We start from the raw sequence: 18,438 nt of genomic DNA on the forward strand, positions 1-18,438 counted from the left end.
CCTCCACCTCCAGTCACTACGTCCTGTTCATGCACTCACATATCCATACCCTGGATAGTGGCAACCCAGACGGACCTGGAGGATTTGGGCAAGACCGAAGGCTATCAAACTAACCCACTGATCAAGATGCACCAGCGATGCTTCCGCAACTCCTAAGCACACAGAAATAGTCCCTCCTCCTGGACTCCTCCAGCGTGGAGGGGCTTCACCAACGCCAGACTGTGCACGACCAATGAATGGACTCTAACCAGGGCCTCTGCGATTCTGCGACTGTGGTGTTTCTGCTACAGGTTTTACCCAAGCATCATCCTGCTTCTAAGTCAAACGGATCAAAAGTTACTAAAAATGTAGCAAAGTGTTTCCACACACTGCGAAAGCACTTCAAAAAAGTTGTCTAGCCTCCCTTTAGTTGCTTATTTCTGGGATTGGTTGATAAACAGGTTGTAATGAGGTGAAATCTTTCCCTGGACAGTGTTAACATGTGTAAAAATCACAAAATGAAGTAAAACGCTCACAAAATGTGCCTCGTTATGCCGCATAATGTGTCTTTTCTTGCTTCATTGCTTGCGCTCTCCAAAAAACCTACAGCAACATCAGTGTTGTGTGTCTATGTTGAGTGTGAACAATTCTTTGTAGCAAGTTGCCCGCTTTTCTTCCCAATTCATAGAGTAAATTGTTTTGTTTTTTTCTGCAATGCAACATCTCGACATCAGTACTGCAAAGATACGTCATCCAAGCAAGACGAAAATGCTTCGGGGGTGGGACAAATATAAGAATTAGGAGTAAAGGCAACAAATCGGAAGCAGGGAACTAAGATAGATGAGAAAACCACTGAATCCTGAGTAAGGGGCGGGCCTAAAATCCCCTGTCACCTTATACTGGATGCAACAGGTCTGTTGCCAGCAGGCATTTAACGCGGATTGGAACTGACACCTACAAAAAGAATATGTCAGCAACTGGATGTACATTCAGTAGGACCCAGGTGTAAGCGTTCACATTCCATTAACCTCAGAGTAAAAGAATTTAAACTCTAAGTAACCACAAACTTCTCCAAAAATACACAGTACTTGAAACTATTTGTATTGTATTTATGTGTGTTTTGAGAGCAAATATTTGTATATTTGTTATGTAATACTTCTGTTAAAAATAAACAGATTTGGTTTGCAGTGCTTGATGGACGGATCATTCGAAAAAAACATTGTCAAAGCAAACAGATCTGGCTTTAATACACTAACACATACAAACACAAGCTGTTTGCCCGTCTTCCTTGCACAAATACTGTCTAGCACATCAAAGTGAGACTCATGGGCCTTGTTAATCGAGGCGGTTTATGGGATGAGGGGTAACACAGCTGGGTTGGAGAAATGTAAGTGCGCATGTTGATTTGTCCGCCCCAAGATGGCCGGCTAAACCGGCGTGCGCACTTTACAGTGCCCACTACTTTTCCTCCCTATAGACCGCCCTACATAACATGGCTGTCAGAGAGACAGCAACAAACATGATAATAAACATTTTTATTTATCATTTTATTCGTCACTGCTTGCCTGACTGAGCAGAGGGGCGATGCTCCTTTGCTATTACGGAGGAGCCACCCCTGCATAAAAACTGGGAACAAAAGTACACAGACCAACACAACTACATTCATTTTCACAAAGTGCAACCAACATAAAGGTACACAAACACACTTGCATTAATGCACACAAGTCATGCTTAACGCAATGCAGCAGAAGGCACAGGGTGATGTGTAGCAGGGTAGATGCAGTGATGTGCTGCAGGGGACACAAGGTGGATGTGCTGCGTCCTGAAAGGAGTCCCTCAAAGCTCATCACTGGGCCATACCCTCTTCAACATCCACGTGCCCCCTTTGCCCACACATTCAGCTCCCACAGACTCAACATTATATACTATGCAGACGACACACAACTCATCCTCTCCCACTCAGACAACTCCACCGTCTCCTGAACCCGCTTCCAACTGGACGAGGAATAACTGTCTCAAGTTCAACACAGATGACTGAAGTCTTGATCTTCGACAGCGACAAATTCCCCGGGGATGCCTGCTGGTGGCCCACAAAAGTGGGGCCCTCTCCATCCCCAGCTGAACATGCCAGGAACCTCTGTATCGTCCTGGACAGCAAACTCGCCATGAGGTCCCAAGTTGATACAGTGTCATCCCCCTGCTTCTTCCTCCTTGGGGATGTAGCAACGGCAAGGAGAATGTTTGGGGGGCGTTACACCCCCCCTAATAAATGTATTTTCTGATAAATATTTGGGTACAGGTATTTTCATTAGGGTATTGTGAGAAGTCCAGTGAATTTCAGCAGGAATTTTTAAATACACACTGACAAAAAAGCACACACACTTAACCTTTACTTTAAAAGTTCTCAAAAATATTGGTTATTTTATAAAATATTGTGTTCTCTTAGTACTCCTACCAACCCGCATTACTCTCCTTTTCCACTGACCCTCAGGCCCCATCTCATGAGCCCTGCTTGTTGTATAATGTATGCAAACATTATATGCCAGTCTATCAGAAAATCTGAAGCTCACCCCCCCAATTTTACCCCCCCCAATCCTACCCCCCCCAATCTTACTGACCAAGGAACGTCCCTCTGTGAATGTAATGTAATTTTTTCAAGTGACTTCCCCAAAAAGCCAGACACACCCTCACCCAAGCCCTTGTCACCAGTCGACTGTTTTTCAAAAACACCCTCTTATGTGGGAATCGAGGCCTACTAAGTTTAAAGACTACAGACCATCCAGAACACCACAGCAAGGCTCACCCTGGATCCCCCTTGTTGCACCCACATCACCCCCACCTCAAAAAACTCCACTGGCTCCCAGTTGAGAAGAGAAGCCAGTTCAAGCTCCCCACCCACGCGTTCCGAGGCCCTGCACGACTCCTGACCCCACCTACAACTACCACCGCCTGAGATTCCACAAATCTTCCAGACACCTCTGCTTCCCCCCCCCTCGCGGCGGCCCACACTCCCTGCATAGAACACAGCAGAGCAGGAGACGCTCCTTTTCCCAGCTTGCGGCCAAAGCCTGGAACAGCCTTCCCCTGCACCTTAGGCCCTCCCCAACTCTACAGAGTTCCATAGATCACTGAAAACATAGCTCTTCGACTGAGACCATGCCATCACCTGGATACCCACACAGGTGGCATGTCACGCCCTACAAGTCGAATGATTGATTGCTGGGGACACAAGGAAGATGCGCTGCAGCCTGCAGGAGACGCAAAGGTACGTGGGCCGCAGGAGACGCAAAGGTACGTGGGCCGCAGGAGACGCAAAGGTACGTGGCCCGCAGAGGTACATGGGCCGCAGGAGACGCAAAGGTAGTTGGGCCGCAGGAGACGCAAAGGTACATGCACCGCTGGAAAAAAGACACTGATGTGCTTTGGGGCACAGACGGTAAAGGGGTTAAACAGTAACTGGACAGACCAGGAGAGCCAGGCGGGTCTTCAGACTTTCATAAAAGGGTTGGGGTGAACTTTCCCCAGTCACAGGTACAGACCAGCTTTGACCCCCCTGGGTACAACGTCCTGTAAGGGACAGCACATCACTGTATTTTGGCAGGCCCTTGCCTCCCTCGCTAATCCGGAAGGGTGTGAGCTCTACTGAGCGCCTTGATCTGGGGGCTTCTCACTAGGCGCTCCACTACAGGTGAGCACTATCGCGCCTGCAGCAGCGTGGAAGCTCGTTCCTGCAGCCGGTCTGTAGTTACAGGTTCCACAGTCAGGTGAGGCCTGGTCCAGTTCCACCTGCCAGGCCCTTCCCAGAACAATGTACACAAGGAAGGTTCAAACTTTCCTAATGGGCTGCAAACAATCGCGACACACCTCCGTCTGCACATTCTGACCCCAGCTATTCACACAACAGCAGACAAACAACACAAGCAGAGACAAAGAACCAGGAGCAGCTGCCAGCACCCCCTGCAACCCACATTACACCACAGTTCAAGCTCCTGCTGCCACAGTCTTCCCACTCTGGAGAAGGATGGATGAAAAAGTGAGCCAAGAGACTTAAAAAAAAATAAGAAGAAGAAAGTAGACTTGCAGGCTAAACCGATATCTGAGCAGATGCATCAACCCACCGAGGCATATTCCCAACTCAGTATGATCAAACTTAGGTACACTTATGGCTGTTAAGACCTACTTTCTCAGTGATATTGCTGAGCAGTCCTTCAAAATTAATTTCCTCTAAAATGCACCTAAACACAGCTGCTGGTGGAGCACCGAGCCCTGGAGCTGTCACTGTAGCGCTTCGAGGTGGGCGAGCTAACAAATTATCAGGGAGAGCCAAGGGTCTGGCTTGACTCTTAGAGCCCGTGCACAAGCCGAGCCATGAAAGTGTTTACTATGTAAATCATACAAACATCACATAAAATATGATAAAGTCGTTTCAAAATTCAATAAAGTGTATTACTGTAACATCTGGAAGCTTTGACATTATGATGTTACATTATAGCACTGCACTGAGAATTACTTATTAAAATTATAGTTTATAAGCATGAACCATCAGTGAAGGAAGAGGCAAGACAGTCGTCATGTAAACCTTGAGGTGACCCAGATTATTCTGGAGCAACAGTATAGTCTATTAAATCAAACAGAAAAGGTTTTTGTACAACTGGTATTCTGAACTCGCACATTTGAAAGCGCTGTCACACACCTTAGGGACATAAAATATTTGTCTACACAATATGGGTAAGCGGGGACGCTGCAATTTATCCAGGTTTTCTGGTTTCACTTTGTACAAAGCAAACCAGCCAGTAAACGCAGATGCGGCTCCTACGCAATGGAGGAGCGTTGCCCCCTTGGCCAATAGCCAGGAGATGAAAACTAAAATGATTGTTTACTATTGTTTTATTTTTCATCTGCTGGCTCAGCCAGCAGTGCAGGGAGGGGAGGGGCTGGGTCACAGGAGGTGGGAGGAGGAGACAGTGCACCTAAGTGCGCATGTTTGATTGGCCGGCCGTCTCCTGGGGGGCCTGTGGTGGTGTCCCAGTGACTGCTGGGACACCACAAGAAGAGGAGAGACATGGCAGGGGTCGGAGGGAAATGTAAGTTTTTTAAAAAAATTTAACAAAAAAAATGTATTGTTTCCCCTGTCTGTCGCTCCCCCACGCCTTTGACATTTGCAGTGGCTGCTGCTTTCATGCTAAAATTAGCATGAAAGAAGCACCAGGATTGGTCTGAGCGGTTTGGACTGCCACTAAGACACAGCCAGGGCCTGTGCAGTTTCTCTAGCCCGGCTGTTCAACACAGCACAGCTGGAAAAACCTAAGTGCGCATGTGTGTTTAAGACGGCTTAAACCAAAGACACTGTGCAAGTGCAGGGTCCGGGGACACTGTAAGGCGCCTGCAAATGTACTCATTTTGCTGATTTTTTGGCATAGTCTTGAATATTTCTGAGAATCCACAAAAACTGAATACATCAGTTCAATCAGAGCTGCGAAATGCAAGCCCCCCAGACGTAAACCTTTGGGGACGTTGTCCATTCATGACCTGGGATGTCAACGTGGGCTCTGGTGACCTCTGACCCGGACAGTGTCGAGCACAGAGCCCTGCACCCTGGCACAAACCTGGAGCGCTCGAGGAGAGGCTCTGAAGCCACGCCCCTAGGAGCGCCTTGACACAGGAAGCACACATTTCGCCATCTAGACGCACGGCCCCCTCTTCAGGTTTTCAAAAATGAATCGAGACACCTACTGTTCCAGGCAACATCTCCAAGGATGAATGTGTAATTGACAGCATGGGATGTCAAGTTTAAAACATCTTCAGATGTCATCACGTAGATGCACATTTTTGTCTTTTATATAAAGCGCTTGGTCACAGCTGGGTCTGGTAGGCACTACATGAAGCAGCAACAAATCAACTTGTCAAAGAGTAAGGGAACGGTAGCCGAACCCTGGGTTTGCAGGAGCGACTGAAATTCGTGGAAATTCGCTTTTTTTTTTTTGTTTTCTATCTGCTGCTTTCAGTTTGGTGCCGCTTGGCATAAAAAGTTCCTATCTGAATCCGAAAATGTTTATTGAAAGCAGTGACGTCAGTGATGGGATATACCACGTGGTGGGCTGGTGAACGTGAGAGGAAAAAGTGGTCATGTCACGCTGAAGTCAACCATTAGGTGAGGTGTTTGAGAGGGAAAGCATTTTTAGTTACTTGACTGGTCATATTTCAGAGGCAGCCTTCTCTTTGTGATGGTTCGTTTACATAAGTTCTGTGAACTATGGGAACATTTGCTACTGAGGTTTCTGTATGTAAAAGTACCAAGCCAATTAAAACAAGCATTAGCAAAGCCAATAAGTCTCAGCAGATAAACCTATTAGCTTTGCCAATGTTTCCTTTTTTTTTTTTTTTTTTGCTAGGCTGCCGAGGCCGAACAACAATGACATCCGTTAGTTGGTATTAAAAGCGATGGATTCACCGCCAGGCATGAATAAAGCAGCCCGAAAAGATCCACCATTGACTTTCCATTCAGCTCACACAAGCAAGTCCAAAGTTGCTTTTTCTAAACTGTAATATTTGGTCAAATCTCTCCAAGGGCGCAGATTATATATCGAGCTGCCTTCCCACCCCCACACCAGCAACCCCTTCCACCCCTGAATCCTGGCAGGGCTCAGTAAACTGTTAATCCTTTGGGGGTCGATATCACGAGGGCCATATCATGAGATGAATAAGGGTATAATGAGATTAATAAAAGTATAATGAGATTAAATATGAGATGAGATACCATGAGGGGAGATCATGAGACGATTACAAATGAAAACTTTTTGGAAGTACCAATTTGTAATTTAGTTTGGGTTCTGTGAAACAGACATTATTATAAATACGTTTTACAGATTTCGCCTTCACATTAAAGTTTTTTTTCATTTTTATGCATTTATATTTTTTGAAACTGCCAGAACGTCTACCAGAAATGCCCTAATGCTGTACGTACATTAGTACGATTTGACACACAAGAACATCAACACTATGTGGGGGTCAGTTTAGGGGAGACAATGAATGATGCTGGTTGTCAAGCGATGACAGTGACATTACTCTTGAATCTTTCAGGGGCAGATACCAGCTCTAGTACTACAGCCAATCACATCGTTAAACTCGGGGCTAATTACCCTGACGAAGGACATCTCGTTACTTAATGGAGCTGAAACAGGTTGACTTAACAGACTTTGAACAAGGCAGCTTGCCTTAATTTTATAACTCTGCTCCTTCTGCTGTTTAAGTTTCTGTCCAATTGATGACCCTGGAAACATACTCTACCCCTTATGTGTCCCAATTACAAGTCGACGAAGCCAGTCTATGATCATAGTAATCAAGCTGGCTTATTAATTTAACTCATAATTGCATTATTCAAAGTAAACTAAAAGTTCCAGAAAGCAATGTGCTTACGAGCTGAAAAGCCTCGAGAGGCTGAAATAATCGCATGTGCCATGGGACCATTTGGCTGCGATACGTTATCACCTGCCCAGAGGTAATCAGCTTTCACCCTTTGTTTTCTAGTCTTTATACTTCCACAGATTGCATCCTATCTCAATATTCCAACAAATCCTGCATGAAAGTTAACCCGATTCATCGCTAGGATTATTCTCGTCCCCGACTTTCTATTTCAATGGTACCATCTCCTTCATACCTCCGAGAGTACCCTACTTTATCATAGGTCTGCCGCCTCGCGCTCTAGTAAACTCTCCATGTCCACTTCTTACAAAAAATAAACTCTCCTTCTGAGTGGCCATTCCTGCAGTACCCAACTTTCTTCTAGCCCATCTACTCATCCCACTCCCATAAATTACAATTTCTGCTACTGCGTAACCTATCCTTTCAATCTCATAGTATCTGAGACCCCCCCACCGTCCACCCTATCTAGATATCACACTTTTTCCACTTGTTTGAACTTATTTAAATCATTACACTAAACTCCTCTTAAATGATTCAACCAGTAGAAACTGGAGGCAAGGCTTCCATTTCCTCAGCACGACTTGTCAGGGGTAGAAAGAGCTCTATAAATACAATTACAACATACAGCAGTTGGCTCTCTCCTTGCCTTTGCACAGTTCCGTATGTTCTGCTTGCGGCGCCATCTTGGATTGGTCTTCCACTCACCTCGCTCATTTGTTGTGAATATACAGCGGGCTGCACCATCATGGCCTCCCTGAGGCAGATAGCCAAGAAGGTCCATCTGCAGTTGTACCTTTTCAGTGCAAATTTGCCCGGCACTAGGTTGTCGCTCTTTTGTCTTGGCTTGTGCTACGTATCTAAATCCAATAAGAGACGTCGATGCACTAGCCACAGTGAAACGACAGACTCAGAGTCCATACTAACTGCAGACAGCGCGCAGTACACGTGGCAAAAATAAAATAACCGGAGCTCAACCACTTCCAGGCATAGAAGTGAGAAGCACAAAAGTTAAAAGTGGCTGATTTTCAGCTTAACCACTGATAATATAAATGTGTTCCTTTTAAATTTGCTGAATGTAAGTCTGTTTTATATGTACGTCCTGAAACACCATCATCACTCCGGACCTACTGGTGTTGCGTTGGACACCCTTGCATTTCATGTAGATTTTATAGTGTTTTTGTTGTGGGAGGGGGCCTGCGCAACACCTCATCCTCTCTTCTGGAATTCAGGAAAGGACTCAAGACCTGGCTGTTCAACTGAACCCCTTAGCAGGATGTTCTCAGTGCCTGGACACCCTCGCGAGCGATCAGCCGTGCTCCTTAAATCGGATTTGATTGAAATCCAGCCAAATGTGGCCAGCAGTAAACTACACACTGGAGACAGCTTGAGCAATGTTTGTGGCTCTTTTCGGTGAAAATATGAACCATTCTAGATTCTAGTGAACATCTCATTGGTCCAGACTAAACAGGAGTTGAGCAGCCAATCGAGGATGGAACAGAGGCGCACGCTTGAGGTCACTTCCTGGGCCTTCTGGGTGAGGGCTGAGAAAGATTTGACGAGGCAACGCTACCAGAGAAAACTGAAGAGCGCTTTAGAGCGCTCAGTGGATTTTGGAGGCGAGATATGGGGTCTCGCCTCCAAAGTGGGGAAACAAGTGGGGAGCCTTTTGGGAGACCACTGAGGAGCATTCTGGACAGCAGCAGAGGGGGTCACTTAGGGACAACAGAGCCTTTCTTGGGCCAACCAAGGGTCAATTTCCACTTACCATTGCTGCAATCTGGCGCCCTCTTGTGAGCGTTTGTGGTAACACCGTAAGGCAGCTTCCCAAAGGAGCAAAGACAGTATGCGATGTTTAGTCCGGCAGACTACACAACTGTTTGTTTATGGAAATTAAAAGAGGCTTTGTGAATTAATTTAATTTGGAAAGTTTGTTTGTATTAGATGCACTCCCCTTTCAGTCGTTTGTCCTCAAACAAAATTAAACAAAAGAGAATCTTATTTTAAGTGTACCGTATTAAATTGCTTCTGACAAATATTTGTAAATACCTGAAGAGGTGCAAGCAGCCAAGAGAATTAACATGAAATCGGAAACAACACGGGAAGTCTTTTGAGGACAGAGAGGAGACAGAAAAATAACTTGGGGCATGAATCCAGAAGAGGCCGAGGGGGAGCGGAAAGTTTTAAAGGGGCGGGATTGGGTGGGGGGGGGGGGCTTGAGTAGCATCTGCTCGGCGTTATTGCGGAAGGTGGGGGCGTGTGTTTAGAAAGCCTTCGCTACTTCCTCCCACTACTTAAAGACGAACTGTTTGTTTATTAAGGAAAAAGCAGATGCAATCGTGCACGGATACCTCTGCTGGGCTGACAGCATCACCCCACGGGCGTAGGAAACGCGAGGGCGGGGCTGCGGGATTACCCCCTTCAGATTTTGGAGTGTGGGGGCGCAGGGCGCAATATGCCCCCGTGTTTATATTCTGAAGTGAAATTGGAGATTAAAACAGTGGCCGACGGACCATGCCTCTCTAACGTCACGCTGCACCTCTCATCTAGGTTTCCTTAAAGCGCTGTAACCTGCGAGCAAACTCTCGGCGCTCTACGGCCTCTTTGATTTGTTAATTATTAAACTACAGTTTGGGAGGGGATGACTCTTCTAAAATGGTTCTGTTTGTCAAGGCAGGCAGCCAGCAAAATAAAGGAAGGCAAGCACATTAAATTTTATCTTAAGGTCACTGCTAGCTCAGCTGACATGAGAATAATATTTTTTTGTTTGGCACCACAATGACAGCCATTAACTAATTATCAAATTCGACAAGGTCTTGGATCCCTCACGGAGTTTGCTTCCGGGGTTAAGCGCCTCGAGGAGATGGTTAGAAGTGCAGCTTGATTTCAGACAGGCCTGTTCTGTCGCCATGTTTGATCTTCGGCGTCTGTGCTCACCTTTAAACCTTTCGGCTACGCATTTGCGCACACGTGAATAGCATTTTGTTTTAAGGTGCGATGAGTCCATTTATTGAACTCCATATACTAACACTAATTGAATAACGATAATTTGAATAACTCGCCACAAAGCATTGACCTTTGTGTTGGACAGAAGCGAGGAGGATAGACTGTAAAGCTACAGTCGCTGAACTGCTCAACATACACCCCTGGGCTCAGATCCCGGCTGCCCCACTTAACCAAATGGTGTGAGCTACGACACATCACTTTACATCCCCATGTATCACTTTCTTAATCATCCTGTTTGAAAGCACATTGAAGGAATACAGTACAATGGCTGCGCTCCACAAACACCTCGCTTATACATGGGAAATATAACTAATGTTAGTTCAAATTTAATACCAATATATGCTGTAAAAAAACAGACATTTTGCGTAAATCGTGGCAACACCGTCAGAGCACAGGAGTATTTTGTAATGTTTTTTAATCTACGTAACTGTGACACAGACGTTGAAAATACTTTATTATTTTTAAGGCTTTGCTATCGTTTTCTCTTCACGTGTTTACTTGTTTGCGTCGTTTGAAGACTCGGGTTGTGCTTTGGCTCCGACCCCCAGGTGAGATGTGGGGTCTTCTCGGCCCTTATCTTCTGTAATCTCCAGAGCTGGTACCCCAGAGCGTAAGCACCACCGAGACATGCATAATAAACATTCTATTTTGAGAAACAGTCGATTGTGACAAACTGCAATCCCCGCGACAGTGGGAGTGAAATTCAGAGGTGTGTCGAAGTACAGTAAGTAACGTTCCAGTTACTTGTAACGTTCCTGGCAGGTCTCGATGAACACCCCCTCCTCCCCCGGGGAGCACAGCCACCCGGCAGCGCCCACTGGGGTTCAAATGCCAATGTCATTTTACAAAACAACGTTTAATCTTAAAACTTTGCACAGTTCAGAAACTCCTCTCCCCGCCCGGCAGGGCCGATGCCGTCAGTAGTAAAATTAATTAAACATCACTCGTTTCCCGGCTGGGAAGGACTTCAAAGGAAGTGGGGGGGGGCTGTACTACAGGATTTTAGGGAGCTCTGGAGTTCTACAATGCAACCAGCGTGTATTTGTGGCCAGATCATCACACCACTGCCTCAAGAACAAGGGTGGGCAAGCCACAATTGAACTGTCTCAAACATCCTCACCAATAAAAACAGCCACTTAAGTACAACACCCACAGAAATCACACTACCACACGACCAGATCTACAACCTCAGATAAAATCACTACCAAACTACCACAGAGACAAACTCACACCATCGAATACAACCATTACCAATAAACCAACAGAAAACTCCCACACAGCCAACTCAGGAAAAAACGCCACCAATAAACCAACAAAAAACTCCCACACAGCCAAACCCACAACCTCAGGAAAAAAACACAACCAATAAACCAACAGAAAACTCCCACACAGCCAAACCCACAACCTCAGGAAAAAACACTACCAATAAACCAACAGAAAACTCCCACACAGCCAAACCCACATCCTCAGATAAAACCACTACCAATAAACCAAAAGACAAAACCGATGGGGCAAGGTCAGAAGTAACATGGAGAACAGAACATCCCCAAACGCACAGAAACATAAAGATTATATTATATTATATTTACAGACACAAGCAACAAAGACACCCATAGGACAGTCAAACAGCATAAAACTGCCACACTCACAAACACAAATAAAAAACACCCTTAAACAGACTCACCAAACCACTGATAAACCAAGAAACACAGAGCCACAAATGAACCCGTCTTTGCAGTATAACACAGCAATCTACAAAATACAGCTATTGCCTAAACAAAGCAAGATGGACAGAATAAAATATTTTCAACTATATTAATATATGCCAGATGACGTGCCTTCGTGTGCAGAGTAACAAAGCCAAACACATCCAATCAGAGAGAATAACATAGCAACCTATGAAAAATGAAGATACCATCTGACAGAAAGCCAGATTAACAGAGCTATAAAGTATCAGCATAACAGTTATAAATACATTCATGCATATAGAGAACACAAAAGATAAACACCTGGTACATTTGCAAAAAACAAACAAACCCCCTATACAGGATTACAGCTGTGCGGGCAGACACGCACCGGCACATACAACAGTCAAACTCACCTAAGCACGCAGAACACATGAACACACCCAAGTATAAAGAATGTAGGCAAAAATAAATAAATAACAGAAACAGAAGGTGACGGGACAATGCTTGCACTTTGTCTAACCAATGACAGTCGCGCCAGGCAGCATTCCACACCGCAGTTCTTTCGACCACCATTCCACATCAGTTTAGACCCAACCATATGCAAATCAATCTTGACCCTTCTCCAATAGGAACACTCCAGCCCGAAATACCACACCAGGCCCTCCCTGAACCAGAACACAAGCAGCCCAGGACCAGTGTCACCCTGATTGGGGCTCTTCAGTCGGGTGTAGCTTGGCTCCAGTGGGCATTGTTCATGGGACCCATGCCTGGGAATACCCCTGCCACTTAGGGAAGTCGCCCGTAACTCAGGATAAGTATGCCAGTCACCTCCATGATGCCACTACAGTTGCTATATTGCTGATTGGTACACCCCCGCTACCAAGCTCACTCGCCCACCCCCCACCCCACCAGGGCAGGAGCTTGATTCAATCCTACCTGTGGCATTTGTAGGGCATGCCTGTAGCTGGGGTGGAGGGCCACGACCCAGCAAGAATCTGCTCGCTCTTGGGGGCAAGGGAGGAGCACGTGCGCATTTTGCCCCATGGAGGCGCCGGCGCCCCCCCCCCCCCCGGAAGGAAGCTCAAGAGAAAACCAAATGACTGGAGGAAGAGGTGGAGTGTTTGGAGAGCAGCAGAGGTGAAGCTATGCTAGAGTGTAGGGTGGCCTCTTGGCACTAGATCAGCACATTAAACATCAACACGACCCAACGGTGACCGATCCATCTGAACATAAATAGGAGTGAGGACACCATCAGTGGTTCAAGGTTTAGCGTGTGAGCTCTTCGTAGGTTGACCGGAAACCAACAAGCATTGGCAATGGCAAAGGGTCTGGCTTTTAAATGAAAGTGCTTTCTCAGTCATTGATGTGTGCTACATTTAGTGCTAACATGTGGCCATGGTAAACAGGCAAACAGGCAAACTCTGGATTGCCTGAGGGGGCGCTAATGTGCTCTAAAAATAATGAAAATAAAAAAACACGAGAAGAAAAGAAATGACAGGAAACATGTTAAAGAGAAGGACTGGCCAGCCAGTCCTGGCACTGAAGCACAGTGATTTTCAGATGCATGTGTATGTCAGAGAAATGCTGTCACTCATGGGGCTAAGAGTGAAAGTCTGACGTGGTTTGGACCATTGATGCATGCTGGGTGTAAGCACAGATGCAAGCGGAGGGTTTCAGCCAATGGCTCCATTACATTGGCTCTACTGCCTTGTGAGTGACAGAGTCTTCTGATCTGATATCATTCCTTTTAATATACACAATGCATTTTTAATGAGTTTTTTATTACAAGATCCTAACAGACGAGTACGCTTGTCAGACTTTATGAACAGATTTTAGCAAGATGTATTGCCGTGCAAATCTACCCTGTATGATTTATCAGAGGGGATAGTCAACACAAAAATCTTTGCTTACAAAGAGAATCTGTGGGCCTTCATGCCTCAAAATATTTGTGTGCAGGTTAACATGGTACAATAACAAGTTCAGCCTTATAGTCTTAATGGCTTGAACATACGGGTTCCATAATACTTAGTTGAGGCTTACTGCCTTTGTTGTAACTTTTATTAAAAAAGACAAGACATAACATCTGACACAACTTTTCCCAATGAACCAATCAGACCTATAGGCTTTATCATTGGCCTGTCATCATAACCAACTTGGACGTCCTGAATTGAGCATAAGCGTTCCCACAAGGCAACTGCCAAGAATACACAAAATACCGGATATGTACCCAATTACCATAGTCACAACTACATAAAATCACTCCTCAGAAGGCATTCTATTGGAAATGTTCTATCCCAGTGGTCTGCTCGAGTAGATCACCAACGCTAAAATCTTTGTCTACTATGGTAATCTGTAAGATTACATTTAACAAACTACCTGCATATAAATGTAACCTTTGCTGAAAAACAATCCACCATTAAAAGCCTAGTGTGTGACAAGCTTTTCACTATAAGTCGGTCTCACCAGCTTTCTCATAACTTAACATAAGAAGCAGCTGACATTTAACATAACTGACCGCAATGAACAAATAAAGCCTCTAGTCTTCACCACTGGTTTGAAACCATAACTAACAAAGGCCTACTCAACTGTGCATGTGCTGGCAACCATCCAGGGGAGACTCCTTCGCAATGGTGAAGGAGCGTCACTTCCCTGGCTGAGCCAGCAGCAGAAAAATAAAACAATAGTTCATTATCATTTAATTTTTCATCTATTGGCTCAGCCAGCAGCATGTGAAGGGAGGGGCGGGCTGGGCCGTGGGAGGTGGCACGCAAGAGCACATGTGTTTGGCCGGCAGTCTCAGGCTGGCCAAATACACATGCGCACTTAGGTTTCTCAAGCCCGGCTGTGTCTGACTGGTAGTTCACAACACTCAGGCCAATCCTGACGCTGCTTTCATGCTAGGATTAGAATGAAAGCAGTGCCACGACTGCATGGAAGCCTGCGCTGGTGTCCCAGTGAATGCTGGGACACCACATGGAGGGAAGAGGAGCGACGCGGCATGAGACGGCGGCATCATGGTAAAGGTAAATTTATTTATTTATTTTTTGTATTACCACCTGCCCCCACTTTGCCTCTGTTCCCCTTCCCCCACTTGAGATTTGCGCGGCCGCCGCAACCATCATTCATACAGATCTACAACTACATGTTAATTAAATGTAGACAATTACAGTTGTTAAAACCATATACAACCCCTCTCAAAAGGGCCTAAGAAGGATTATCACAATGCTAATTCCTACTGCCAGGGTTTATCGCAGGAGAGGACAAGCACCAAAACCCTGGCTTACTACGGTAATCTGTGAAATTTCATGTAACAAAATACCCGGCTACAGCCTGTAACAGTATCATAACAAAACATCATTAAAGACCTGTTGACTTTAGCAAAGGCTTCTCATAATAACTGTAGGAAAGTACCATCTTGCCTGGCATGTTACCCCCATATTTTCACTGTATATATGTTGCTTTGGTTGTATGTGTCACTGGGACCCTGCCAGCCAGGGCCCCAGTGCTCATAACTGTGCCCTGTATGTGTTACCTGTGTTATGACTAACTGTCTCACTGAGGCTCTGCTAATCAGAACCTCAGTGGTTATGCTCTCTCATTTCTTTCCAAATTGTCACTAACAGGCTAGTGACCAATTTCACCAATTTGCATTGGCATACTGGAACACCCTTATAATTCCCTAGTATGTGGTACTGAGGTACCCAGGGTATTGGGGTTCCAGGAGATCCCTATGGGCTGCAGCATTTCTTTTGCCACCCATAGGGAGATCTGACAATTCTTACACAGGCCTGCCACTGCAGCCTGAGTGAAATAACGTCCACGTTATTTCACAGCCATTTACCACTGCACTTAAGTAACTTATAAGTCACCTATATGTCTAACCTTTACCTGGTAAAGGTTGGGTGCTAAGTTACTTAGTGTGTGGGCACCCTGGCACTAGCCAAGGTGCCCCCACATTGTTCAGGGCAAATTCCCCGGACTTTGTGAGTGCTGGGACACCATTACACACGTGCACTATACATAGGTCACTACCTATATATAGCTTCACAATGGTAACTCCAAATATAGCCATGTAACATGTCTAAGATCATGGAATTGCCCCCCCAATGCCATCCTGGCATTGGTGAGACAATCCCATGATTCCACGGGTCTCTAGCACAGACCCGGGTACTGCCAAACTACCTTTCCTGGGGTTTCACTGCAGCTGCTGCTGCTGCCAACCCCTCAGACAGGTTTCTGCCCTCCTGGGGTCCAGCCAGGCTTGGCCCAGGAAGGCAGAACAAAGGACTTCCTCAGAGAGAGGGTGTTACACCCTCTCCCTTTGGAAAAAGGTGTCAGGGCTGGGGAGGAGTAGCCTCCCCCAGCCTCTGGAAATGCTTTGATGGGCACAGATGGTGCCCATCTCTGCATAAGCCAGTCTACACCGGTTCAGGGATCCCCCAGCCCTGCTCTGGCGCGAAACTGGACAAAGGAAAGGGGAGTGACCACTCCCCTGACCTGCACCTCCCCTGGGAGATGCCCAGATCTCCTCCAGTGTGCTCCAGACCTCTGCCATCTTGGAAACAGAGGTGCTGCTGGCACACTGGACTGCTCTGAGTGGCCAGGGCCAGCAGGTGACGTCAGAGACTCTTTCTGATAGGCTCTTACCTCTGTTGCTAGCCTATCCTCCTTCCGAAGTAGCCAAATCTCATTTTCTGGCTATTTAGGGTCTCTGCTTTGGGGAATTCTTTAGATAACGAATGCAAGAGCTCATCAGAGTTCCTCTGCATCTCTCTCTTCACCTTCTACCAAGGAACCGACTGCTGACCGCGCTGGAAGCCTGCAAAACCGCAACAAAGTAGCAAAGACGACTACTGCAACCTTGTATCGCTGATCCTGCCACCTTCTCGACTGTTTTCCTGGTGGTGCATGCTGTGGGGGTAGTCTGCCTCCTCTCTGCACTAGAAGCTCCGAAGATATCTCCAGTGGGTCGACGGAATCTTCCCCCTGCAACCACAGGCACCAAAAGACTGCATCACCGGTCCTCTGGGTCCCCTCTCAGCACAACGAGCGTGGTCCCTGGAACTCAGCAACTCTGTCCAAGTGACTCCGACAGTCCAGTGACTCTTCAGTCCAAGTTTGGTGGAGGTAAGTCCTTGCCTCCCCACGCTAGACTGCATTGCTGGGTACCGCGTGATTTGCAGCTGCTCCGGCTCCTGTGCACTCTTCCAGGATTTCCTTTGTGCACAGCCAAGCCTGGGTCCCCGACACTCTAAGCTGCAGTGCACGACCTCCTGAGTTGTCCTCCGGCGTCGTGGGACCTTCCTTTGTGACTTCAGGTGAGCTCCGGTTCACTCTTCTTCGTAGTGCCTGTTCCGGCACTTCTGCGGGTGCTGCTTGCTTCTGAGTGGGCTCTTTGTCTTGCTGGGTGCCCCCTCTGTCTCCTCACGCAATTGGCGACATCCTGGTCCCTCCTGGGCCATAGCAGCATCCAAAAACCCTAACCGCGACCCTTGCAGCTAGCAAGGCTTGTTTGCGGTCTTTCTGCACGGAAACACCTCTGCAAGCTTCTTCACGACGTGGGACATCCATCCTCCAAAGGGGAAGTTTCTAGTCCTCTTCGTTCTTGCAGAATCCACAGCTTCTACCATCCGGTGGCAGCTTCTTTGCACCCACAGCTGGCATTTCCTGGGCATCTGCCCACTCCCGACTTGATCGTGACTTTTGGACTTGGTCCCCTTGTTCCACAGGTACTCTCGTCTGGAAATCCATCGTTGTTGCATTGCTGGTGTTGGTCTTCCTTGCAGAATTCCCCTATCACGACTTTTGTGCTCTATGGGGAACTTAGGTGCACTTTGCACCCACTTTTCTGGATCTTGGGGTGGGCTATTTTTCTAACCCTCACTGTTTTCTTAGAGTCCCAGCGACCCTCTACAAGCTCACATAGGTTTGGGGTCCATACGTTATTCGCATTCCACTTTTGGAGTATATGGTTTGTGTTGCCCCTATACCTATGTGCTCTCATTGCAATCTATTGTGACTGTACATTACTTGCATTGCTTTCTATTGCTATTACTGCATAATTTTGGTATTGTGTACATATATCTTGTGTATATTTGCTATCCTCATACTGAGGGTACTCACTGAGATACTTTTGGCATATTGTCATAAAAATAAAGTACCTTTATTTTTAGTATATCTGTGTATTGTGTTTTCTTATGATATTGTGCATATGACACCAGTGGTATAGTGGGAGCTTTGCATGTCTCCTAGTTCCGCCTAAGCTGCTCTGCTAAGCTACCTTTTCTATCAGCCTAAGCTGCTAGACACCCCTCTACACTAATAAGGGATACCTGGTGCAAGGTGT

General features: G+C 46.4%; 1 protein-coding gene across 3 annotated transcripts in view; it reads right to left on the minus strand.

The window, feature by feature from the left end:
• ACTN1 (actinin alpha 1) overlaps nucleotides 1-18,438 on the minus strand; it is a 223,456-nt gene that overhangs the window by 114,316 nt on the left and 90,702 nt on the right. The window lies entirely within an intron of this gene.

Source organism: Pleurodeles waltl, chromosome 9, assembly GCF_031143425.1.
Source record: "Pleurodeles waltl isolate 20211129_DDA chromosome 9, aPleWal1.hap1.20221129, whole genome shotgun sequence".
NCBI lineage: Eukaryota > Metazoa > Chordata > Amphibia > Caudata > Salamandridae > Pleurodeles > Pleurodeles waltl.